The sequence below is a fragment of the Muntiacus reevesi genome, chromosome 4 (genome assembly GCF_963930625.1).
Source record: "Muntiacus reevesi chromosome 4, mMunRee1.1, whole genome shotgun sequence".
Taxonomy (NCBI): domain Eukaryota; kingdom Metazoa; phylum Chordata; class Mammalia; order Artiodactyla; family Cervidae; genus Muntiacus; species Muntiacus reevesi.
The window spans coordinates 33,287,239-33,312,052 of record NC_089252.1 but is presented as its reverse complement, the minus strand read 5'-3'; the positions used below and the strand labels follow the sequence as shown (position 1 = coordinate 33,312,052).

General features: G+C 40.8%; 1 protein-coding gene and 1 pseudogene across 6 annotated transcripts in view; one reads left to right on the top strand and one right to left on the bottom strand.

Annotated features, from left to right (window-relative positions):
- Positions 1-24,814, top strand: part of GREB1L (GREB1 like retinoic acid receptor coactivator) — a 246,209-nt gene that overhangs the window by 32,744 nt on the left and 188,651 nt on the right. The window lies entirely within an intron of this gene.
- Positions 12,332-12,899, bottom strand: LOC136167644 (large ribosomal subunit protein uL22-like; annotated as a pseudogene).

Genomic DNA, 24,814 nt, shown 5'->3' with positions numbered 1-24,814 from the left:
AAAGCCATGTTTATATGTGAATTTTGTTCAGGATCTTTCGTCTGCCAAGAAACCTGGGCTATTATCACACATTAAATGTTTTTTATCAGTCAACCTGTTCTGATTCCAGTGACAACAGTAAGAGCATATATTGTTGTTGTTCAGTCGCTCAGTGTCCAACTCTTTGCAACCCCATGGACTGCACAGCACACCTGGCTTTCCTGTCCTTCATCTCCCGGAGCTTGCTCAAACTCACATCCATTGAGTTGGTGATGCTATCTAGCCACCTTATCCTCTGTCATCCCCTTCTCCTACTGTCCACAATCTTTCCCATCATCAGAATCTTTTCTATTGAGTTGGCTCTTCCCATCAGGTGGCCAAAGTATTGGAGCTTCAGCTTCAGCATCAGTTCTTCCAGTGAATATTCAGGATTGATTTCTTTTGGGATCCACTGGTTTGATCTCCTTGCAGTCCAACGGCATACAAGTTTAAAAAATTTTTTGAGTGTCTCTGTACTGCAATCATCTTCATGACCTGGAGTCTCTCTTGCCTGCTGATGGATTTTTTAGGGAAGGGAGTAGCACTTGCCGAGATGTGGAGGTGGGCTGTGTCCTTGTAATGGTGGATAATCCGTTTCTGAGAAGCATGGGGGAGGTGAATGGAGGGGTGGGAGTGGAGCCCGACTCGCTGCCGCTGGGAGGATTATCATCTGTGGCCATTACTTGCTCTTGTCTCTTTATCATCTTGTCGGTGTGAGGCTCAGAGTCCACACGTCCAGGGCCGAAGAGTTCACAGGGATGAGAGGGCGCAGCCACCGCTGTCCTCTCTCAGCCCGCCCTTGACTCTTAGTCATTGGCTCTAATCCTCGACTTAAAACAACTTAGCTGTGATGTTATTTTAACCCTGCTAAAACCCAGGCAGTCCAAAGGCTGTCACACAATCTTAATTATTCTTTAGTTCACTCACCAGGAGGCCCTGAACATAAAGCACACTTGCACTCAGAAGAAGCAGAGATCTCCCCTCTCAGAAAATGGATTATTTCACTGCTTGAAGCTGTGTAGATGAAACCTGGAGTAAAGATGAAAGCTTTTATTTATTAAGCATATGTGCTGAGTACTCTTCTCAGAACCTGATAATAACTGTGTCATTTAATCCTCATCACCATCCTCAGAAGCATGTTATAATTATCTCCATTTTAATAATGAAAAAAATGGACAAAGCTTAGTAGCATTTAAGTTCACATAGGGCTTCTCTGTGACTCAGGCAGTAAAGAATCTACTTGTGATGAAGGTGACCGGAGTTCAATCCCTGGGTTAGGAAGATCCCCTGGAGGAGGGCATGGCAACCCACTCCAGTATTCTTGCCTGGGAAATCCCATGGACAGAGGAGCCTGGCAGGCTACACAGTCCATGGGGTCGCAAAGAGTCAGATACGAAATAGTGACTAACACTTTCAAGTTCACATGGTAAATACCAGAGCCAGGATCTGAATCTGGGTAGTCTGACTGCAAAACCCAAGCTTTTAGCCAGTGCATTATACTGATTTAAAGAAGCACATGAACAAAGTGTGAGGGATAGGCTACTAATATATTCAGTTTTTGTTGTTGTTTAGTCACTAAGTCATGTCCAACTCTTTGTGATCCCATGGACTGTACCCACCAGGTTCCTCTGACTATGGGATTCTCCAGGCAAGAATACTGGAGTGGGTTGCCCCTACTCCAGTGGATCTTCCTGATCCAGGGATCAAACCCATATCTCCTGTGCGGGCAGGCAAATTCTTTACCACTGAGCCATCTGGGAAGCAGTAAATGATGACAAAAATATTAAGAGTTAGTGTTAAATTAATAGCCCTTTATGTTTCAGATTTCATGATCTGAGTGGCCATGGTCCATTGAGGCTTTCATTTTGTCATGTCAGTGTTTAAATAAAAAATTATCTTTGAATGCCTTTAGATGGAGTACACACTCTTCTTTCCATGATTATCCCATATCAGCCCACAGATTTATGGCATTGGCAAACATGCTCTGTTAGTTCAGAATGCATTTTATTATCGTAGTTCAGAATGTAGGTCACTTTGTGAGTGAAGGAGAAGGAAGAAGGGATGAGAGTGATGTCATCCATGTAGGCCCACTTTTATCAGGAGGGGAAAACCTTCCCCAGAAACCCCTGCAACCCACTCACCTGAGGTCAGCTTGGCTGCATGGCCATGCCTCACTGCTGGGAAGGCTAAAGGTGGGGAACAGGGTTTTCAAGATGCGCTTAGACCAGGTGGTGCTAGTGGTAAAGAACCCACTGCCAGTGCAGGTGATATAAGAGGCACGGGTTCAATCCCTGGGCCAGGAAGCTCCCCTGGAGGAAGAAATGGCAACCCATTCCAGTATTGTTGCCTAGAGAATCCTATGGACAGAGGAGGCTGGCGGGCTACAGTCTGTGAAGTCGCAAAGGAGTTGGACCCGACTCAAGTGACTTAACACATTAGAGCAGTCAAAATCCTTTGGCTGGAGCTGTATTTATTAGCATACTGAACAGAATCAGAGTCCTATTAGCAAAGAAGGGAGGTGGGTGTTAGAAAAGGGACTAAGAGTATCTGTCATCATCGTCTTTACAGTCTGAGTGACTGCGTGCTACCCTCATAGTGTCGTGATTCATCCAAATGAGCTGACTGCTTTAACAAATATCCTCAACTTTTCAGCAGCTTCATTAATTACTTGCTGACACTTCAGTCCATCGTGGTGAGGTCTTCACATTTGCTCAGGGATCCGGTCTCCTTTCGTCTTGTTCAACTGCCATCTTCTGATTCCAGCCGCCAAGATTGCTCTAGAAGGAAGAGGAGCACAGGGAAGACACACACCCCTTAACTGTCTTGGCCACCGTGTCAGGCACCTTCTACTATGAGAACTAGGAAATGTTCTCCCACGTCTCCAGGGAGAGAGGTGGGTTTGCTGAGCCTCTAGTCAGCTTCTGCTACACTGCAGTCAACTCAAATCTAGTTGTCATGGAAGACAGCTGACAAAATGAATAAAGGCATTCTTTACAAATGTCAAAGTTTTTGTTTCACAAGAAGTTATAGATAAATGAGATTTACTATCTTTTGATTTTTTTTCAAGATCTTTTCACCAAACGTTCCTCTTTATAGATAGTTAAAATATGGAGAATTAAAGTCTCAGCTGGCTCAGATGGTAAAGAATCCGCCTGCAATGAGGGAGACCTGGGTTCAATCCCTGGGTTGGGAAGACCCCCTGGAGAAGGGAATGGCTACCCACTCCAGTATTCTTGCCTGGAGAATTCTAAGGACAGAGGAGCCTGGCGGGCCATAGTCCATAGGGTTGCAGAGTCGGACATGACTGAGCGACTAACACACAAAGTCCTAAGCACATCATTTCCAAAAAGCCTTCTTGACTTCTCAAGACAGCAGGCAGCCTGCTGTTTTTAGTTCTGTGTGTGCTGCTCCTTGGCCATGATAACCAGTTAGCATGTGTCTCACTTGGCTGTAAATTCCCAGAGGAACAGACCAGTAATAGATAAATGCGTGAATGATGTATTGACAATAGTAAAACTTCAAAGCAGACTAAAGGGAGAAAAGGCTAGTTTTGAATTCATGAAAATGTTGATTTATAGAATATTTATAAAGATAAGTTTTTTCTTTATATATATATATCTATATTTTCTTTCTATTTATATATGTGTATACAGCTAGATGCTATTACTACATGCTAATTATTTGCCAGCAGTTCATTCAAATGATGGTTTATGCTCATACAAATGCTTCTGAGGTAAAGATCTTAAAATTTTGGACTTCCCTAATAGTCCAATGGTTAAGACTCCGAGCTCCCAATGCAGGGTGCATGGGTTCAGGGAAGACCCCACATGCCACGTGCATGACCCAAAAAAAGATCTTAACATTTTTTCATAAATAGATTAAACATATTTCCATTTGAGTGACCTTAAATTTCACATCTGTGGAAAGCAAGTTGGTGATGTTTTTATTTCATTAGTAATATTTGTAATACTTTCTATTTAAATTTTCTATTCATTAACTCAACCAATATTCAGTCAGTTCTTACTCAAACAGAAGACATTGATAAACATACTAGACTATAATTAATTAACTGTATGATTTATAATTGGGATGAACACCAGAAAGGCAAAGAGTAATGGGGAACACATAATTTATATTGGAGATTTAAGAATGTTCCTCAGGAGGTACTGTCTGTGTTGAGATGAAAAGAAAAAGTGAGACAAAGCTAGAGGAGAATTGGGAAAGTGCACTTGAGAATATGTGAAGGTTCTTGGAGGCTGATAGCTGGGAGGACCTGAAAAAGACCAGGGTTATTAGGTTGGAGGGGGACAGGCCCAGAGTTAGACATGCCCAGACCTCATGGACCTCACTGGACCCTTGCTTTAATACATTAGCTCATGTGACTCAATAAAAGAGAAAAAAGAACTTAGCTGTTTTTTGGGGTTTTTGATTGGTGAAAGCAAGCTCAGTTGCTCATCCGTGTCCAACTCTTTCTGACCTCATGGACTATAGTCTGCCAGGCTCCTCTGTCCATGGAATTCTCCAGGCAAGAATACTTGAGTGGGCTGCCATTCCCTTCTCCAAGGGATCTTCCCAGCCCAGGGATCAAACCTGAATCTCCCGTAGCTCCTGCTTTGGCAGGCACCACCAGGATCTTAGCTCTGCTACCAGGGATCAAACTTGCACCCCTTGCATTGGAAGTGCAAAGTCTTAACAATTGGACCACCAGGGAAGTCTCAGAACTTAGCTGTTTAAATGACAACATATAATAAACTCTTTAGCTTGACCTTTTAGCCAAGGACTAAAATATGAACACCAAGGATATACATTCAGTGAAGTACAATTTTTATTTGTAAACTAAAAAAAAATACCACCCTGTAACAAGAGTTGAAAGAAAAACTGTGAAAATATTGGTTGCATTTTGGAAGTCAGATTGAGAAAATGTGGTAGGAGGTGGAGTTAGATAAGTGGAGGGAAAAATAGAATTTGACTTCAGATTCACTTTTTAAATCAGAAATTTCATATGAATTAAAGATTCCAAAATAACAATAGCTAACATTTAGCTTGTACTATGTTTCACGCCCCGATTGAAGCACTTTTTATTACATTGCACAGATTTTACTCATTCAGTCTTTGAAACAGCCCTATAAATTAGGAGTGAGTCTCCCCTGCAGTTTTACAGTTAGAGCAATGGATGCTTAGAAAGATAACGATGGGACTCCAGGCACTATGACTCAGTGGTAAAGAATCCACCTGCAGTGTGGGAGACGTGAGTTCGATCCCTGGGTTGGGAAGATGCGCTGGAGGAGGAAATGGCAACCCACTCCAGTATTCTTGCCTGGAAAATCCCATGGACAGAGAAGCCTGACGGGCTGTAGTCCAGGGAGTCGCAAAGAGTCAGACACGACTTGGGGACGAAACCACCACCACCATCACAGGCACTATAAACCAAGGCATCCTGGCTCCAGGGTCTCTGTTCTAATCTGTCACACACACATACTACATGTAAAAGTTATAGGGGAAAAAATGTAATATTGGTATAGGGAAGACCCTTCTAATCCTGATTATAAAGTCACAAACAAGGGAAACGATTGATAGATTTGACTACGTGAACATGTATTTTTTAAACTTTTACATTTCCCCCAAATATCCCAAATGAAAAATATAAATAAGATAGTGTGTATAAATAGACAAAGTGTTAATACTCTGTGTATAAAGCATTCTTACAATCAATAAAAAGGAACAAATCCCCCCAAAGAAAATAGTCTAGGGCAGGGGTTAACAAACTGGTCCTGGACTGAATGCAGTTCACCATCTGTTTTTGTTTTTGTTTTCCATTTATTTTTATTCATTGGAAGCTAATTACTTTACAATATTGTAGTGGTTTTTGCCATACATTGACATGAATCAGCCATGGATTTACATGTGTTCCCCATCCCGATCCCCCCTCCCACCTCCCTCTCTATCCCATCCCTCTGGGTCTTCCCAGTGCACCAGCCCTGAGCACCCGTCTCCTACATCCAACCTGGGCTGGTGATCTGTTTCACCCTTGATAGTATACTTGTTTCAATGCTGTTGTCTCTGAACATCCCACCCTCACCTTCTCCCACAGAGTCCCAAAGTCTGTTCTGTACTTCTGTGTCTCTTTTTCTGTTTTGCATATAGGGTTATTGTTACCATCTTTCTAAATTCCATATATATGCGTTAGTATACTGTATTGGTCTTTATCTTTCTGGCTTACTTCACTCTATATGATGGGCTCCAGTTTCATCCATCTCATTAGAACTGATTCAAATGAATTCTTTTTAATAGCTGAGTAATATTCCATGGTGTATATGTACCACAGCTTCCTTATCCATTCATCTGCTGATGGCCATCTAGGTTGCTTCCATGTCCTGGCTATTATCAACAGTGCTGCGATGAACATTGGGGTGCATGTGTCTCTTTCAGATCTGGTTTCCTCGGTGTGTATGCCAAGGAGTGGGATTGCTGGGTCATATGGCGGTTCTATTTCCAGTTTTTTAAGAAATCTCCACACTGTTCTCCATAGTGGCTGTACTAGTTTGCATTCCCACCAACAGTGTAAGAGGGTTCCCTTTTCTCCACACCCTCTCCAGCATTTATTGCTTGTAGACTTTTGGATAGCAGCCATCCTGACTGGCGTGTAATGGTACCTCATTGTGGTTTTGATCTGCATTTCTCTGATTATGAGTGGTGTTGAGCATCTTTTCATGTGTTTGTCAGCCATCTGTATGTCTTCTTTGGAGAAATGTCTGTTTAGATCTTTGGCCCATTTTTTGATTGGGTCATTTATTTTTCTGGAATTGAGCTTCAGGAGTTGCTTGTATATTTTTTGAGATTAATCCTTTGTCTGTTTCTTCATTTGCTATTATTTTCTCCCATTCTGAAGGCTGTCTTTTCACCTTGCTTGTAGTTTCCTTTTTTTTTTTTTTTTATTTTTAATATTATTTTATTAGTTGGAGGCCAATCACTTTACAACATTTCAGTGGGTTTTGTCATACATTGACATGAATCAGCCATATAGTTACACGTATTCCCCATCCCGATCCCCCCTCCCACCTCCCTCCCCACCCGACTCCTCAGGGTCCTCCCAGTGCACCAGGCCCGAGCACCTGACTCATGTATCCCACCTGGGCTGGTGGTCCGTTTCACCATAGATAGCATACATGCTGTTCTTTCAAAACATCCCACCCTCACGTTCTCCCCCAGAGTTCAAAAGTCTGTTCTGTACTTCTGTGTCTCTTTTTCTGTTTTGCATATAGGGTTATCGCCACCATCTATCTAAATTCCGTATATATGTGTTAGTATACTGAAATGTTCTTTATCTTTCTGGCTTACTTCACTCTGTATAATGGGCTCCAGTTTCATCCATCTCATTAGAACTGATTCAAATGAATTCTTTTTAACGGCTGAGTAATATTCCATGGTGTATATGTACCACAGCTTCCTTATCCATTCATCTGTTGATGGGCATCTGGGTTGCTTCCATGTCCTGGCTATTATAAACAGTGCTGCGATGAACATTGGGGTGCACGTGTCTCTTTCAGATCTGGATTCCTCAGTGTGTATGCCTAGAAGTGGTATTGCTGGGTCATATGGCAGTTCTATTTCCAGTTTTTTAAGAAATCTCCACACTGTTTTCCATAGTGGCTGTACTAGTTTGCATTCCCACCAACAGTGTAAGAGGGTTCCCTTTTCTCCACACCCTCTCCAGCATTTATTGCTTGTAGACTTTTGGATAGCAGCCATCCTGACTGGCGTGTAATGGTACCTCATTGTGGTTTTGATTTGCATTTCTCTGATGATGAGTGATGTTGAGCATCTTTTCATGTGTTTGTTAGCCATCTGTATGTCTTCTTTGGAGAAATGTCTGTTTAGTTCTTTGGCCCATTTTTTGATTGGGTCGTTTATTTTTCTGGAATTGAGCTTCAGGAGTTGCTTGTATATTTTTGAGATTAATCCTTTGTCTGTTTCCTCATTTGTTATTATTTTCTCCCAATCTGAGGGCTGTCTTTTCACCTTACTTATAGTTTCCTTTGTTGTGCAAAAGCTTTTAATTTTCATTAGGTCCCATTTGTTTATTTTTGCTTTTATTTCCAATATTCTGGGAGGTGGGTCATAGAAGATCTTGCTGTGATTTATGTCAGAGAGTGTTTTGCCTATGTTCTCCTCTAGGAGTTTTATAGTTTCTGGTCTTACATTTAGATCTTTAATCCATTTTGAGTTTATTTTTGTGTATGGTGTTAGAAAGTGTTCTAGTTTCATTCTTTTACAAGTGGTTGACCAGTTTTCCCAGCACCACTTGTTAAAGAGATTGTCTTTTTTCCATTGTATATCCTTGCCTCCTTTGTCAAAGATGAGGTGTCCATAGGTTCGTGGATTTATCTCTGGGCTTTCTATTCTGTTCCATTGATCTATATTTCTGTCTTTGTGCCAGTACCATACTGTCTTGATGACTGTGGCTTTGTAGTAGAGTCTGGAGTCAGGCAGGTTGATTCCTCCAGTTCCATTCTTCTTTCTGTAGTTTCCTTTGTTGTGCAAAAGCTTTTAAGTTTCCTTAGGTCCCATTTGTTTATTTTTCCTTTTATTTCCAATATTCTGGGAGGTGGGTCATAGAGGATCCTACTGTGATTTATGTCAGAGAGGGTTTTGCCTATGTTCTCCTCTAGAAGTTTTATAGTTTGTGGTCTTACATTTAGATCTTTAATCCATTTTCACCATCTGTTTTTGAAAATGAAGTTTCGTTGGAGTCTAGCCATGCTCATTCATGTGCACATTGTCCGTGGCTGCTTTAAGCTACGGTGGCAGAGATGAATGATTGTGCATCAAAGGCTGCACTCTACTATCTAGTCCTTTACAGAAAAGATTCCCTGACCTCTGATGTGGACCACCCCTTCTGGTGGTCTTGAAAGACAAGAGAGAGTCTCTTCCATTTGGAATGGCTTTAGGTGGTCTGATTAGGCTCTTGAGGTCTCTCCCTCACCTCCATCCTGTTTGATACTGAACTCATCTTGGGTTGAATGCCTGTAGGCATCTGTCCTCTTTTATATACTTATTCCTGCTGAGTCAGTCCTCCTGTTGACCTGTCTTTCTTAACCTTACCTTCTTTTGCAGCCCTATCTCTTCCATGGGAAACACACCCTAGCATCTTCAGTGCTTTCAAGACACAGTCTCTGGGTTTTAGACATACCTGACCCTCCAACCATCTACTTTCCTCTCCTCTTGCATCCAGGTTGTGGGCTTTTGCTGGAAAAATTCACACATCTAGAACTATTGGTGATATAACTACATTCATGATCTCTTTCCTCTGCTAGGAACTCTCTTCTGAATTCCTACATGATCCCAAGTTGGCTCCTCTCCAAGTACATCTCACAGCTGCCCTCCCTAAACTTTCTTCTCTCACTTTACCATTCCTGTTCTCTTCTTAGTTATCTGAAAATGAACTTGCTTCTACATCACAAAGGAAAAAAAGAAGGCTTTGTGCAGTGAATACCGGATCCCAACCTCTTCTGATTCCTGAGATGAGGAATTCATTTGTGATACCTTCTTCCTGCTTTCTTTTTCCACATTTTAATTTATTATTTATTTTTGGCTGCGCTGGGTCTTTGTTGCTGTGCATGGGCTTTTTTTTTCTAGTTGTGGCAATTGATGGCTACTCTCTGCTGTGTACGGGCCTCTCATTGCAGCGGCTTCTCTTGTTGCAGAACCTCGGCTCTAGGGCTCAGAATCAGTAGTTGTGGTACACAGGCTCGGCTGCCCCTGACAAGTGGAATCCTCCCGGACCAGGGATCGAATCTGGGTGCATTACCATGAAGATTCCCAATCCCTGGATCACAAGGAAAGTCCATTCCTGCTCTATTTTCAACATTTGCCTCTAAACTGTTTTCCTTGCCTGTAGCTTAAACCTATTTCATCTCTGGTCTTCCTATTAAAAAATGAAAGAAGGAAAGAATAAAGAGAGAGGGAGAGAAAGGAAGATGAGATAAAGCCAAAGGGGGGGGGGATGGAAGGAGAGAAAAATAAAGAAAGAAGAGATGATGGTGATTCTTTGGACTCTACACGCCTCACCACTGTGGCCACACATCTCTCTTTCCCTTCACAGCTAAGTTTTTGAGCACGTGCTCCTGGCTTGTCACCACTTCCTCATAGTGTCATATGATTTACCTCCCATGAAGCTCATGAGGGTGCTCTGGCCAAGTCTCCATGCAAAGTGTCCCGTTCCCATCCCCGTCTTATTGGACGCATCTGAGTTTATGATACAGTTGACCTCCTCCTTACAGCTGGCTTCACTTTGTTTGTAGGTACTGCTCTCCTCGGGTTTCTTCTTTCCTTTCCCTCAAGAGCGTTGCTTGCTGCTACTCATCAAGAGTCGGACACGACTGAGGAGCTGAACCTACTGACTGACTGACTGACTCATCCCCCACCTTATGTAGAATTCTGTCCTTGGACCACTCATCCCTCCTCGATGATCTCATTACCTCTATACCACTGACTCACAAAATTTCTACCCCTACTCTGGACCTTTTTTCTCAGATGCCTCAGAGTGCCTACTAGGAGTGCCTACTAGGAGTGCCTATAAGGAGTTCTACATGCCTGGATGTCCTAAGATCATCCCAAACAGAATCCCACAAAACTCAGCTCCCTTTTACCCCCATCATGCCGTTCCACATGGTACCAGCCTATCCCTTGTCACACTGAATGAACCTCTGGGCCATTATGCTCCTTGACTGGTCTCTGCCTAATTCTATTTTGGGCCTCTCAAGAGCAAGGACAACCTATTTTATCTCTGTAACTCTGCATTCAGTACACTGAGTTTGCTCAATAAACGTGTGAGACAGTGGAAGTAAGGAAGATGAGGGAAAACAAGAAAGGATGGAACCTATTTGGGATTCAAGTGTTCCTGACAGAAATCACGACTAATCAGTCAATAGGTTGTCCACTGAAATGAACTGAGGATGGGAAATTGGCTGGATAATGAAGTGCAGAAAACATTCTCCTTTTCTAGGGTCTGTTGCTAAAACAATAAAAACTCATGAGGCCTGTTGAAACTCATTAAGTGGCTATGACAGATGACTTTTTATTTAGTACTGATGCCTTTTAGGCTTGTAGAGTGTAGTTTGCAGAGCTTACGGCAGCTTTCTCCTCAAAACGTGAAGTTTAGCAGTAACCACTGAAGATTTTACATTTAGCACTTAGCACAGTTTCAGCTAGTACCTGAATTCTTGGTTCTTGGCAGCACTGAGAACACAGTGTGAGATGTTCTAAGTTAAAATGTTCTAGTATCAAGTGTTCTGAGAATGTTTAAGTCAGATTACTAAGCCTTGAGCAATTTGTAACACCAACTACAAAAATAGGCAAGGGAGAAAACACCAGTCACATTGTGTTATAACGTAGAGGAATTATGATCTTCAGAGCCTAGATTTGAATGAATAGAGTGGCAGTCAGAAGTCATATAAAAAAGATATGTATGTCACCCTCGGACCAGAAACTGATCAGTTATATATTGTAAATTCAACTTGTCTTAGTACTAAGACTAATGATTTTTTTTTAAGTTAATTCAAGACTTTTGGAAATTTGAAATTAATGAACATTAGAATATCCCAATAGTCACTTTGTAACAGTAATAGTTCCTGTACAACTGAACACATGTCCTATAAAGTCAATTATCTACAACTAACTCTATATTTCTCGAATTCTTCTGACAAAAACTTACTGTAAAAGTAAGCCTTTAAGGTTTAAGTCTTTCATAGGGTAAGAAAGTATCACTGAGACATTCAGTTCAGTTCAGTTCAGTTCAGTCACTCAGTTGTGTCTGACTCCTTGTGACCCCATGAATTGCAGCACACCAGGCCTCCCCGTCCATCACCAACTCCCAGAGTTTACCCAAACTCATGTCCATCGAGTCGGTGATGCCATCCAGCCATCTCATCCTCTGTCGTCCCCTTCTCCTCCTGCCCCCAACCCCTCCCAGCATCAGGGTCTTTTCCAATGAGTCAACTCTTCGCATGAGGTGGCCAAAGTATTGGAGTTTCAGCTTCAGCATCAGTTCTTCCAATGAACACCCAGGACTGATCTCCTTTAGGATGACTGGTTGGATCTCCTTGCAGTTCAAGGGACATTACTAAATCCAATATTACATTAAAGTAATTCCCACAATGCAAATTGCCTTATCACTTCAAACCCTTTCCTTGTTTAAATCAAATATGACATTTTAGAAAGTTTGAAAAATAGGGGAAAAAGGGAATCTATAATCCCATCAACTTCACACAGCATTTTACAGACATTTTTTTTTTTTACTTTTATTTGCATTTATTTTCTGCGGCATTTATTCCCAGGCCATAAGTTTTTGTTTCTTCAGTTTCTTCTGGGATATCTTTTTCTTCTGTGCAACCTCCTCCTCTGGTTTAGGAACAATCTGTTCTTTTTCAGTAAGGATCATCTCAATGTGGCAGGGAGAGCTCATGTAGGGGTTGATCCGACCATGAGCTCTGTAAGTCCTGTGCCGCATCTTGGGGGCTTTGTTCACTTGAATGTGCTCAATGACCAGAGAATCTTCATCTAAGCCCTTAAGTTCAGCATTACTCTCTGCATTTTTGAGCATGTGTAGTAAAAATTCAGCACTCTTTTTGGACCACCGACCCTGCGTCCAGCCCCACTGTTTGGCCTGTGCACACCTACCAACTCCACCATTGTAATGACGGAATGGCACACACTGCTTCTTTAAAGTGACCTCTTTCAGATACTTGGTGGCTTTTCGGATATGCATACCCTTTATGGCCTGGGCAGTTTCACGAGTGTTCTTAAAGTGAACACGAAGATTTGAACCTCTTGATTTGCATGATTTTGTGGGGTTTTTCTGGGTCGAGTGAATAGCACACCATTTTTAGAGGTCAGCTCAGGCCGCTTACCGGAAAAGCCAGAAATTTTTTAATAATTATAATTGCATATATAATTTTGTATCTTGCTTTTAAAATTAGTATTTCTCTCATGAAAAATTTTCTGTGATGTTCCTAAATAGTTATGATGGTAATTTTTATAAAATAAAATCACTACCTGGGTCGGGAAGATCCCCTGGAGGAGGAAATGGCAACCCACTCCAGTATTTTTGCCTGGAGAATCCCATGGACAGAGGAGCCTGGTGGGCTCACAAAGAGTCGGACATGACTGAGTAACACTTTCCCTTTCACCTGATATCATCTGATGATATACCATAATTTACTTAACTATTTGCCTATTGGGTAATTTAGATGAGATCCATTTTTTTTACTTGGTACTGTGGATTTTTCCCCATTATACTTTGTGCTTTTTTCTTATGGTAGATTTCCAAGAGTAAAATTGCTCAGTTGAAAGTTATACTTTCAAAAAAAAAAAAAAAAAGAAAGTTATACTTTCATAATGACTTCCCAGAGGAGTCTTCCAATAATAGTTCCCCTTGAAGTGTAAGAGTAGCAGTTTCATTCCTAATTTAGCAGGTGTTTTAAAGAGTACTTCATCTTCATTGGTTGTTTTGTCTTATTTTAGTTTATAAACTTTGTTTTCTAGGGACTTCTCTGGTGGTCCACTGGAAAGACCCTGTGCTTCCATTGCAGGGGGCACAGGTTTGATCCCCGGTTGGGGAACTAGAATCCCATATACTGTGCAGGGAAGCAAAAAACAAAACAAAACAAAAAAAACCCACACACAACTGTAACCTTTGTTTTCTAGAGCAATTTTAGGTTTACATAAAAATGGAGCAGGAAGTACAGAGGGCTCCTGGATAACCACTGCAGTTCTGCCTCCCCCATAGTTTCCCCTATTCTTTATATCTTGCATTAGTGTAGTATGTTTGTTTGATGAATGAAATTTATTCATGAATGAACACTGATACTTTATTATGAGCTAAAGTTCATAGTTTACATTAGGATTCACTCTTAGTATAGTACATCTTTATGGGTTTTAACAAAAGTTTAATGTCATGTGTCTATCATGACTGTATCATACAGAAGAGTTTCATTGCCCCCCAAATTTCCTGTGCTCAACCTAGTCATTCTTCCTCCCCATAAGCCCCTGGCAACCTCTGATCTTTACACTGTCTCTGTAGTTTTGTCTTTTCCTGAATGTTAATATAGTTGGAATCATATAAATATGTAGTCATTTTAAACTGTCTTATTTCACTTAACAATATGCATTTGTATTTCCTCTGTGTCTTGTGGTAGCTTAATGACTTGTTTCTTTTTTTATCAGTGAATGATAGTCCACTGTAAGGCTATACCACAGTTTATCTGTTCACCCTTTGAAGAACATCTAGGTTGTTTCCAGTTTTGGCAATTATGAATAAAGCTGTCAAAAACATGTATATGCAGATTTTTTTGTATGGACATAAGTTTTCAACTCATGGGGTAAAATATATTTTTATATTTGCCTGTTATTGATTTAGACATGTGTTCTCTTCTGTCTCAGAATATATTAATGAAACATATGTTTAAACACCTTTTTCTCCCTCTAGAGACTCTTTTTTTCTCCAGATTGCTTTTCATTTGTTTGTTTGTTTCGGTCCCTATCTTTTGAGTCTGAGATATTCCTCAGCTGTCTGGTGATCCTGGTTGTCTGGTCTTGCTTAAGAGCAATGCCCCATAAACCTGATAAGCAGCTCTGATCTCATGGTGAGGCCTGCCACCTGTGGGCCATTTCACTAAGGAGTGCTCAGTATTGGTATGTTAAGACTTTCCTCTTGGGCTGGTTAGATTCTCCAGAGAAAAATCTTCCGACCTTCTCTCTTGATGGTGGAAAACGGGTTACCATTTGTTCGGCAGCTGAGCTGGAAAAGCCGTTTGGCAGTGGGTGGACTCAGTATATAAAATGCTCATCTGATCCCCCTGTTTGCAGACTGGTACGCTTTCCCCTCACCCCACCCCTACCCCCGCCCCACTCCCCCTGGGACAACTGTGGCTGTCCAGCTTTCTACAGATGCAGGAGATACAGTTACCTGCTTGGACTTGGGGAAGGGCTCTGTGACTTATCTGATTCTTAAAAGAGAATTTCAGTTAATCCTCCTGTTTCTGGCCTCACCTTTATCCTCATACCTGGAACCCAACCTTGCAGTGCCTTTGGGGGAGGTATGTGGTTTACTGTGTAAACTGGTTGTTTCTAAAACTTAACATGGGATTCAGCTTTCTCAGTTCTGTGTGGTCATTTGCTGATCCATTTGCTTTCCAGTTGAAATCTTTTGTTGCGTTTCTTTTGCTTCTGTTCTCTTTGGTCCTTATGATTTCATATCTTTAAAGACCCTCTGCTGTGCTTTTAGCTTTGATAGAAATGGAAGTATAATCTGTCATTTATGTGAAATTCTCATATATCCTTTTTACTGATTGTTTTTGAATTATTTATTTTTGGATGCCGCTGGGTCTTCATTGCTATACACGGGCTTTCTCTAGTTGCAGTGAGCAGGGGCTACTCTTCCTTGCAATGCGTGGGCTTCTCACTGATGTGGCTTCTTTTGTTGTGGAGCACAGGTTCTCGGTGAGAGGACTCAGTAGTTGTGGCACATGAGCTTAGTTGCCCTGCAACATGTGGAATCTTCCTGGACCAGGGACTGAACCTGTGTCCCCTACATGGGCAGGCGGATTCTTATCCACTGCACCACCAGGGAAGTCCTTATATATCTTTTTTAAAGAGGAAAGGAAATCTAACACCCTCCTCTATAGGCAATAGATATTAATTGGTTTAAAACTTCAGAAAAAATATTTTTAAAGTTTAATTACCTATAAATTATAATTTATAATTATATTATAAATCACCTATAAATTAATTATCTATAAATGGGCCACTTATAAAATTTTGGTACACGTTCATTCTGACTTTTCTGGATGATACATAAACATGTGATTCATTTTTATTTTTAGTTTGTGTGGAAACTATAAATTATGTCTATGGAGATAGAAAGCAGCCACCTGCTTTCACTGTCTAGGATGCTGTGCTCAGTGAATGAGTTAGATGGGAGGGGTTCAGGAAGCCCAAGGTCAAGTTGGCTCCTGAGAAACCACCTGTCCTGTCTGCAACTTTCACTTCATTGCCCTCTATCCTATAACCAGGGCATGACACCTGAAACCTTCTCACCACCACTTTGTAGTCATTGTTTAGTTGCTAAGTCGTGTCCAACTCTTTGTGATCCCATGGATGGTAGCCCGCCAGGCTCCTCTGTCCATGGGGATTCTCCAGGCAAGAATGCTGGAGTGGGTTGCCATTCCCTTCTCCAGGGGATCTTCCTGACCCAGGGACTGAATCCGAGTCTTGCATCTCCTGCATTGGCAGGTGGATTCTTTACCGCTGAGCCACTGGGGAAGACCCACCAATACTCTAAAGGGTAATTTTAAAAGATTGTCCAAGTTGTAAAATTAGCTCCCTCATTGACAGCTACTTCTCTCTCTCTCTCTGTCTCCCCTTTCAGACCCTGAGTGGCCAGGAACACTCAGTATGAGGGGCAGGGAGCACTCCAGTTCTTCCCCTTTGTGTGTGGGCCCATCAGCCTTTCACCTTCTATTTGATTCAAGGGCCTATTATTTTTAACAACTTTATTGAGATATAATTCCCATGTCATAGAATTCACTCATTCAAAGTGTACAATCCAGTGGGTTTTTAGCATATCCAGAGTTGTGCAGCCATCACCACAATCAATTTTAGAAATTTTTATCAACCCCCAAAAGGAAACCCATGCCCATTAGCAATTACCCTATTTCCTCCCAAATCCCTCCGTCCTAGTCACTAATCTACTAATCTACTTCCTATCATTAATCTACTTCCTATCACTATAGATTTGCCTATTTTAGGTATTTCATATTTTCATTTTATGCTTTCAAGTTTCACTCATGCTGTAGCATTCATTTTGTTAGTAGTATCCTTTGAAGCCTACGAGTTTTTAATTTGATGATGTCTAGTTCGTCTGTTTCCTGTTTTGTCATTGTGCTTTTGGTGTCATGACTAAGAAACTGTTGCCTAATCCAAGTCTCAGAGATTTACACCTTGTTTTTCTGTGAGAGTTCTGTAGTTTCAGCTCCCACATTTTAGGTCTGTGATCCATTTTGAGTTAATTTTTATGTATAGTATAAAGTCAAGCTTTATTCTTTGTATGTTGGTATGTAGCTGTCTTAGCACCATTTGTTGAAAAGATTCTTCTCTCCCGATTGAATTATCTAGGCACCCTTATCAAAAATCAGTTGACCATGGAGGGCTTCTCTGGTGGGTCAGTGGCTAAGATCTGCTCTCCCAATGCAGGGGATCTGGTTCCATCTCTGGTTAGGGAACTAGATCTCAGGTACTGAAACTAAGACCTGGTGCAACCAAATAAATATTTTTAAAAATCAACTGACCATAAAGATAAGATTTTTTCCCCCTGAATCCTCAACTGTATTCCATTGACCTGTATGTCTATTTTTATGCCAACAGCACAGTCTTGATGACTATAGCTTTTGGCTTACTGCAATTTTGAAATTGGAAGTGTAAGTCTTCCAACTTTGCTCTTTTGGAAAATTATTTTGGCAAAGTTTGATTCCTTGAATTTCTATGTGAATTTTAGGATCAGCATGTTAATTTGTGCCCCCCCATAAAAAAAAAAAAAAAAAAAACAGCAGCTGGAATTTTGATAGAGATTACACTGAATTTGTAGGTCTCAAGATCTTGTTTTGTGTGTTTGCTTTGGGCACCGAAATGGCATCTTGGGAATCTGCCTTTCTTATTCTTCTCCCAGTCAATGAAGTTATCATTGCCCTTAGTCCTGAGAGAAAAGGAGAAAAGTTCGTGTAAACATTCACGATGTTAGCATTCATATAAATGTTAGCAATTAAGTGTGTTTTTCTGTTTCCTCTCATGTAAAGTGGGTTTAGTAAGTGTATTTTTGTCTAAAGATGTTGTGAAGATTAAATGAGAGAATCCATGTGATGTGCCCAACAAGCACTCGATAAATAATCGAGTATAAGTAATCCATAATAGAACCAACTATACTCCAGGCATTTTTGCATCTAGATTGATTCTCTAATCCTTCATCCATGGCTTCATCTCCTACTATTGTCTCAGGTGTGATCTGTACTCCAGGAAAACCTGCATCTATCTGATTCTCCAAAGCCCATGTTCTTCCAGCTTCATTTGCAAATGTTTGATAGGTTAAAACAGAATATAAGAGGAATATTTATGATATGTAGCAAAAAGGATATTTTTCACTAAGAAAATTTTAATGAAAAAGAAGAATCATTTCTAGGCTCCAGGGAAATGGAGAGTAAAGAAACAACTCTTAGAACATATCTTTTTAATCCTTAAGAAATTCCATTTCCTGGTCTTGGTAACTGAGATGCTCATGACTTAGAGCCAGGCAGGAGCTGGCAGATAAGGAGACCCTGGGGGTCTGCTGAGATGAAGTGTCAGGTAGAGATTGTGTGTGTTTACTTGATTGTGATCTCCATGTCCACATGCTCTCCAGTCTGCCGGAAGAGTCTGCTCCCTTTAATACCAACTTGGTCTGTTCCTCAGTTCAGCCCTCTCCTCAAGTGTCTTGAGAATTCCTAGGTGATACAAGTTCTCTTCTGGGCTTCTGCACCTCTGATTAACTTAAAGACATCCCTGTTAATATGTTATAGCTAAAAAACCTTGCTAATAGTATAAATGGAAACTGAACACCTCTGGAGCCACTGTCCTTTTCCTGACTTTGGAAATGTGATTTATTATGTTCACTTTTTTGAGTTAACAACCATAAAATACAGTATAATCCAGTGATGAGAGAATGGATTTCCTTAACAGTTTACAGTTTTTACAAATGACAGACTAGTTTTTCATATAATTTCCATAGACTTTGAGAAGGGTGTTTATGGGCAGTAAGCAAAGGAGTTTGTGTGTATGTGTGTGTGTGTGTATGTAAAACTAATCTCATGCTCATTTCTTCAGTCTCCGCCTTATCCTATGAGCTGTTGATGCCTTATCCATCCTCTTAAGTTTCTCTCAAGTGGACCATATTCCATAAAACCTATCTAAACCCTCCCAGCTTCTCAAATTGTGTGTGGTGAAGCACCAGTTTCTTTCTTTTCAGTTCAAGTAGGCTAATAATTTTGTAAAATATGACAAGTATATGTAATGAGAAAAATGAAATTTAAAAAGACATACAAAATATAACCTCCATTTTAAAAGATGTGAGGTGATCTTGTTTGAGCTTCTATATAAACAGAGTTTTATAAATCTCACACAGTACCTACTAGGTGTCACTTTGTATGCCAGTTATTTGCATACTTATGTTATCCCTCAACTAGGTTGTAAGCTCCTTGAGTCTGGACTCTGTGTATTGTTAATCTTGGTATACCATCACCTCCTTGTGTAATTCTTTGAACATGTTTATTAAATTAAATTTCTGACTCAATATAGAAGGAACTTAGACATCCGCTTAAACAGGTGGCCATTTTTGTGTACTTGATCATCAAAAAATTTCAACAGAAGCTTCCTGTACTGGCTTTGTATATGGTGACTGGGGTTTATGATTCATGTAGAAGGCACTGGTAGAAGTCCTCTTACAGATAAGGAGATGACGTTGATGACTGTACACTACTGATAAAAAAGCAGACCAGCTAGACCTTCCTCACAATGTTGTCCTCAGCGTTCATGCAGTAGGAGCACTTATTTAAATATTTTTCTAACTGAATCATCTCATTCAGAGAGTGAAAAAAACTCAGTGAATGTCTTGAAGGGATCCCGGATGGATTAATCCTATGTTAAATTCCTTGCCATAGTAAGTTGTATCTAGCTAGATTCCTGTGCAAAACAACTACACGGGTATATAATAGATGACTGTGTTTGCTCCTGAGGTAGTTGTTCAGCCGCTAAGCTGTGTCCAGCTCTTTGAGACCCCATGGACTACAGCACGTCGGCTTCCCTGTCCTTCACTATCTCCTGGAGTTTGCTCAAACTCGTGTCCATTGAATCGGTGATGCCATCCAACCATCTCGTCCTCTGTGGCTCCCTTCCCCTCCTGCCCTCGGTCTTTCCCAGGGTCAGGGTCTTTTCCAATGAGTCGCTCAGATAGAGTGGATTCTTTAGAGCTTAGTATTATCTCCAGGGGTCAGGTTACCTGGAACCCTCCATATTGGGAAAAGGAGACTAGGTTTGCTCTAGGAACCTAGGAAGATAGCATTTAATCGAACAGGACAGTGCATTAAAACAGTGCTTCTCAAACTGTGTGTGGTGAAGCACCAGTTTCTTTCTTTTCAATTCATGTTGACTAATAATTTTGTAAAATGTGACAAGCATAAATAATGAGAAAAATGAAAGTTAAAAAGACATACAAAAAAAAAGACATACAAAATATAACCTCCATTTAAAAAATTAGATCCAACAGACTAAAATTACTTAGTCAAATTGCTGGCCCACACTTTGAGTAGCACTGGATTAGAGGGTGGGCTGTCATGATTGCCCACGCAGGGGCTTGGATCATCTGTCCATGAAGTCCATTAGGAGAGCTGTTTGACTATAATGAAAGCTCAGGGGTAAGAAAAGATCCTGATGTTTTGAGTTTCTTCTTCTTCTTCTGTAGAATGAAAAGATTTGAGAAGGAAGGGGGAGTTTGTGATATAATTGAAATGGCATCTTTGGAAATAGCTTTCATATTTAAGATTGATTTTAGTGGTAAAATGAAACACAGTGAGACTTTCAAGACCTGAGCCATGAGAGTTTAAGTAAAAGACAAACAATAAATACCTACTCAAACCTGAGGCTGCAGAAGTGAAGACAGAACAGTAGCAGAATTATTTACCAAGTACCATTATGTACTAAATATAGTACTAAGCTCTTTACCTAGGCTATCTCGTTTCATCTTTACAAGAATCCTGTGCAGTAGCACTATTAACCTCATTTTTCAGATGAGGAAACAGGCTCTAAAAAAAGATTGAGTAACTTGCCCCAAGGTCACGTCAGATGAATGGCATGATTGTCAGGTGGTTGGAGTGTGTAACCCAGAACCTAGATTTCTTAGGTTCTTAAATGACTGTCTTTATAGAGAGGTTTTGGCAAATCTTGCTTAGCATTTTCAGCCATGGACTTGAGGATTATCAGTGTCCTTGGATACCAGATAGCACATTAGCCACTCTTTTTAGTCCTTCAACTGTCTTTTGTATAAATTTTTAGTGATTGGCCTTGAATAGGAGAGATGAACTGGAGTAGGAACTGGCAATCCACTCCAATATTCTTCCCTGGAAAATTCCATGGACAGAGGAGCCTGGCGGGCTACAATCCATGGGGTCGCAAAGAGTCCAACACAACTGAGTGACTGAGCACACACACAGGAGAGATGAAGTGGTTTAGCGAAAGACAGTTCTGAGGGTTATAGTCATGGCTGAAGCAAAATAACTCTGTGAAGTAGATTGAACCTAGGGTGGGTGATAACACTAGGCCAGAGATTCTCAATTCCAATTTTTAGGTGGCATTCTATAAATCTAATGCTTTTAAAAATATTTATTTATTTAATTTATTTATTTATGACTGTGCTGGTTGTTTGCTGCTGCAAAGGCCTTCTCCAGTTGCAGTGAGTGGAGGTTGCTACTCTCTAGTTGCAGTGCGTGGGCTTCTCATTGCAGTGGCTTCTCTCATTGCCGAGCCCAGGCTGTAGGGCACGTGGGCTTCAGTATTTGCGGCTCCCACGCTCTAGAGCACAGGCTCGGTAGTTGTGGTGCAAGGGCTTAGTTGCTCCGTGGCATGTGGGATCTTCCTGGACCAGGGACCGAACCTGTGTCTCCTGCATTGGCAGGAGGATTCTTTACCACTGAGCCATCAGGGAAACCCTATAAATCTAATTCTAGTCGTGTAGTTCTGTAGTCTCTCCATTGCATAGGATAAAGAATTTAAATCTAGGCTATGTTAAGTATAATGTAAGCTATGTTGAAGAGATCAAACCAGTCAATCCTAAAGGAAATCAGTCCTGAATATTCATTGGAAGGATTGATGCTGAAACTGAAGCTCCAATACTTTGGCCACCTGATTTGGAGAACTGATTCATTGGAAAGACCCTGATGCTGGGAAAGATTGAAGGCAGGAGGAGAAGGGGACCACAGAGGATGAGACGGTTGGATGGCATCACTGACTCCATGGACATGAGTCTGAGCAAACTCTGGGAGACAGAGAGGGAAGGGAACTCTGGGGTGCTGCAGTCCATGGGGGTCGCAAAGAGTCAGACACGCCTGAGCGACTGAACTGAAATGATGTTAAGTTGGTTAGTGCCATGGCTTTCTAAATGAGTTTACCCTCTAAAAGATTAATTCTCTGAAACTTTTAGGAGTTTGAGTTTTTTATTTGTTTGCTTAGGAAATAGAATAGAGTGTGTAGTTAGTCATGGATCCTATTTTTTTCCCCACAGCAGAACTTAGAACAAGAACTTGCACACGTTGTTCTAAAGAGCAGGACACTCCACTGCACTATTGGTACTCAGTAAAAGTAACTCCTGGGGGAGGAGAGGGAGTTTTCTTTAATTAAAATGGAATACAGGGACTTCCCTGGTGGTCCAGTGGCTAAGACTCTGTACTCCCAATACAGAGGGCCTGGGTGCAATCCCTGGTCAGGGAACGAGATCCCACATGCTGCAACTAAGATCTCGAGCAGCCAGATAATAAAATAAATATTTTTTAAAAATGGAGTACAGTGTTCATTGCTATTTGAAATACATATTCCCTAATACATGACTTGAAAATTTGTGATTGTTTATTATCAAACATTCAGATTCAACCCTGTCACCTGTGCTTCTTTGAAGTTATCTATTTTTTTTTCATGTTACTAAAAATAAATTTTAATTTAAAAAACAGACCCAATACATTTGTTTCCTGTGGCAGCCAAATATCTTTGGACTTACTCCTACCTTTAACAAGAGAAACACTACCTTTGAATATATTTCTAAACCAAGCATGAGAGTTAAATTTACCATCTTTTCATTTGAGCAGAGGTGCTAATCTAATGAAGAGGAGGAAAAGTCCTCCTGCTAAGATTTTAGCAGGCTTGCTGTGGTAAGAGAAAAAGAATATCAAAATCAATTTAAACCTACCTGCATATAATAAATTAAAAAATTATTTTAAGTTAGTGTAATAGTATTGCCTTTGTTGTTGTTTTTTGTTTATTTGTTGTGCATAAGACATTTTGGGTTGTGTGAGCTGAAAATTCAGATGGTAAAGAATCTGCCTGCAATTCAGGAGACCTGGGTTCGATGCACAGGTAGAGAAGATCCCCTGCAGAAGGGACTGGCTACCCACTCCAGTATTCTTGCCTGGAGAATCCCATGGACAGGGGAACCTGGCGGGCCACAGTCCATGGGATCGCAAAGAGTAGATATGACTGATCAACTAAAACACACACACATATGAAACAGGCTATGAGGATTTTTTTCCCCCCAGATAAATAAGAAGTCTATCCAGAGAAACATTTTATCCCAGTTGGGGAAAATAGGTGTGTGTCTGTCTGTGGAGCAAAGTTTTCCAGTCCCTCATTTCTGCAGTGAACGTGTTTGTACCCCTGCAGGGCTGCAACCAGGTTGCTGATTATGGGCCAAGTACCACTCCTCTGAGCTGACCAGTTTGCACTGCATATTAATGAATGGCGGTGAGCTCAGCTTTGAAGAATGCCAACAGGGTTGTTTCTTCCTTATCAATAGTAAATAAAAATGAAAAGGCTACATTTCATAATAATTAAATATTGTTGTTTTCATAGTTTGTCTCTGAGCATACATCTAGGAGATTTTTGAGAGCTGAGCTAAAAATACTCCTTTTATATAACCTATACTTTTCAAATTCCAAAGAAATGTGGAAAGTTATATTTAAGGAAAACAGCTTTCTTCTATTTTTCTGGCATTCTCTGGGTGACATTCTACCCGCCTTTAAAGAAAAGTTTTTTTGATGTGGACCATTTTTAAAGTCTTTATTGACTCTGTTACAATATTGCTTCTGTTGTTTATGTTCTGGTTTTTTAGCTGTGAGGCATGTGAGATCTTAGTTCCCTGACCAGGAATTGAAACCACATCCCTTCCATTGGAAGGTAGATTCTTAACCACTGGACCACCATGGAAGTCCCTCATGTAGCTCTTTTTTTTAATAGTGAAAGATAGCAAGGAGATACAGAAATGTTTTATTTAACTTCATAATATATACTTTGGGAGGTTGATAAAATACATTGCCAATAAGGAAATGATAGATGTCTGCTGTAAGGCACTGTTATACTTGGAAATAACATTTGAGGCAATGCTTTCCAGCTTATAAAGTCATTTCCTTTAAATTATTCCTCATAGCAACCCATGTGAGGTAGATATTACTATTCCCACTTTGAAATGAGGAAAGTTACTTTGACAGCAATGATAGTCATGGTAACCAGGCCCTTTCATTAAAACACACCTACATACCCGTACACTGTGTGTGTCCTAAGACTGGTGTAATGAGGAGGTTGAGGGGCCATGTGGTAGCAGAGAAGAGCAAGTCTGAGACAGAGGAGAAGAGAAACATACTTTTGAAACAGAAGGCACGCTCTCCCACATTTCCTGTTACGCTTTCTTCTTTCTGCGGGCACTGGATGTTGGAACCTTTCTTTCCAGTCTTCTTCCTTGCATTTCCAAGCCCATGGCTAGCAAGAAATATGGGGACGCCCCCCAATTTAAGCGGATTGCTCTGATTTTAGATAATGACTCCTCTTGTCACTGAGCATATTGGTCACCCTGTTGTTCTGTACAGACTTAGTTTATGGTGACTTCTTGACTGAGGGATTGAAACAAGTGGCATAAATTTTGTAAGGTCATCACCTTTCTTTCTCTTTCTTCCTCACC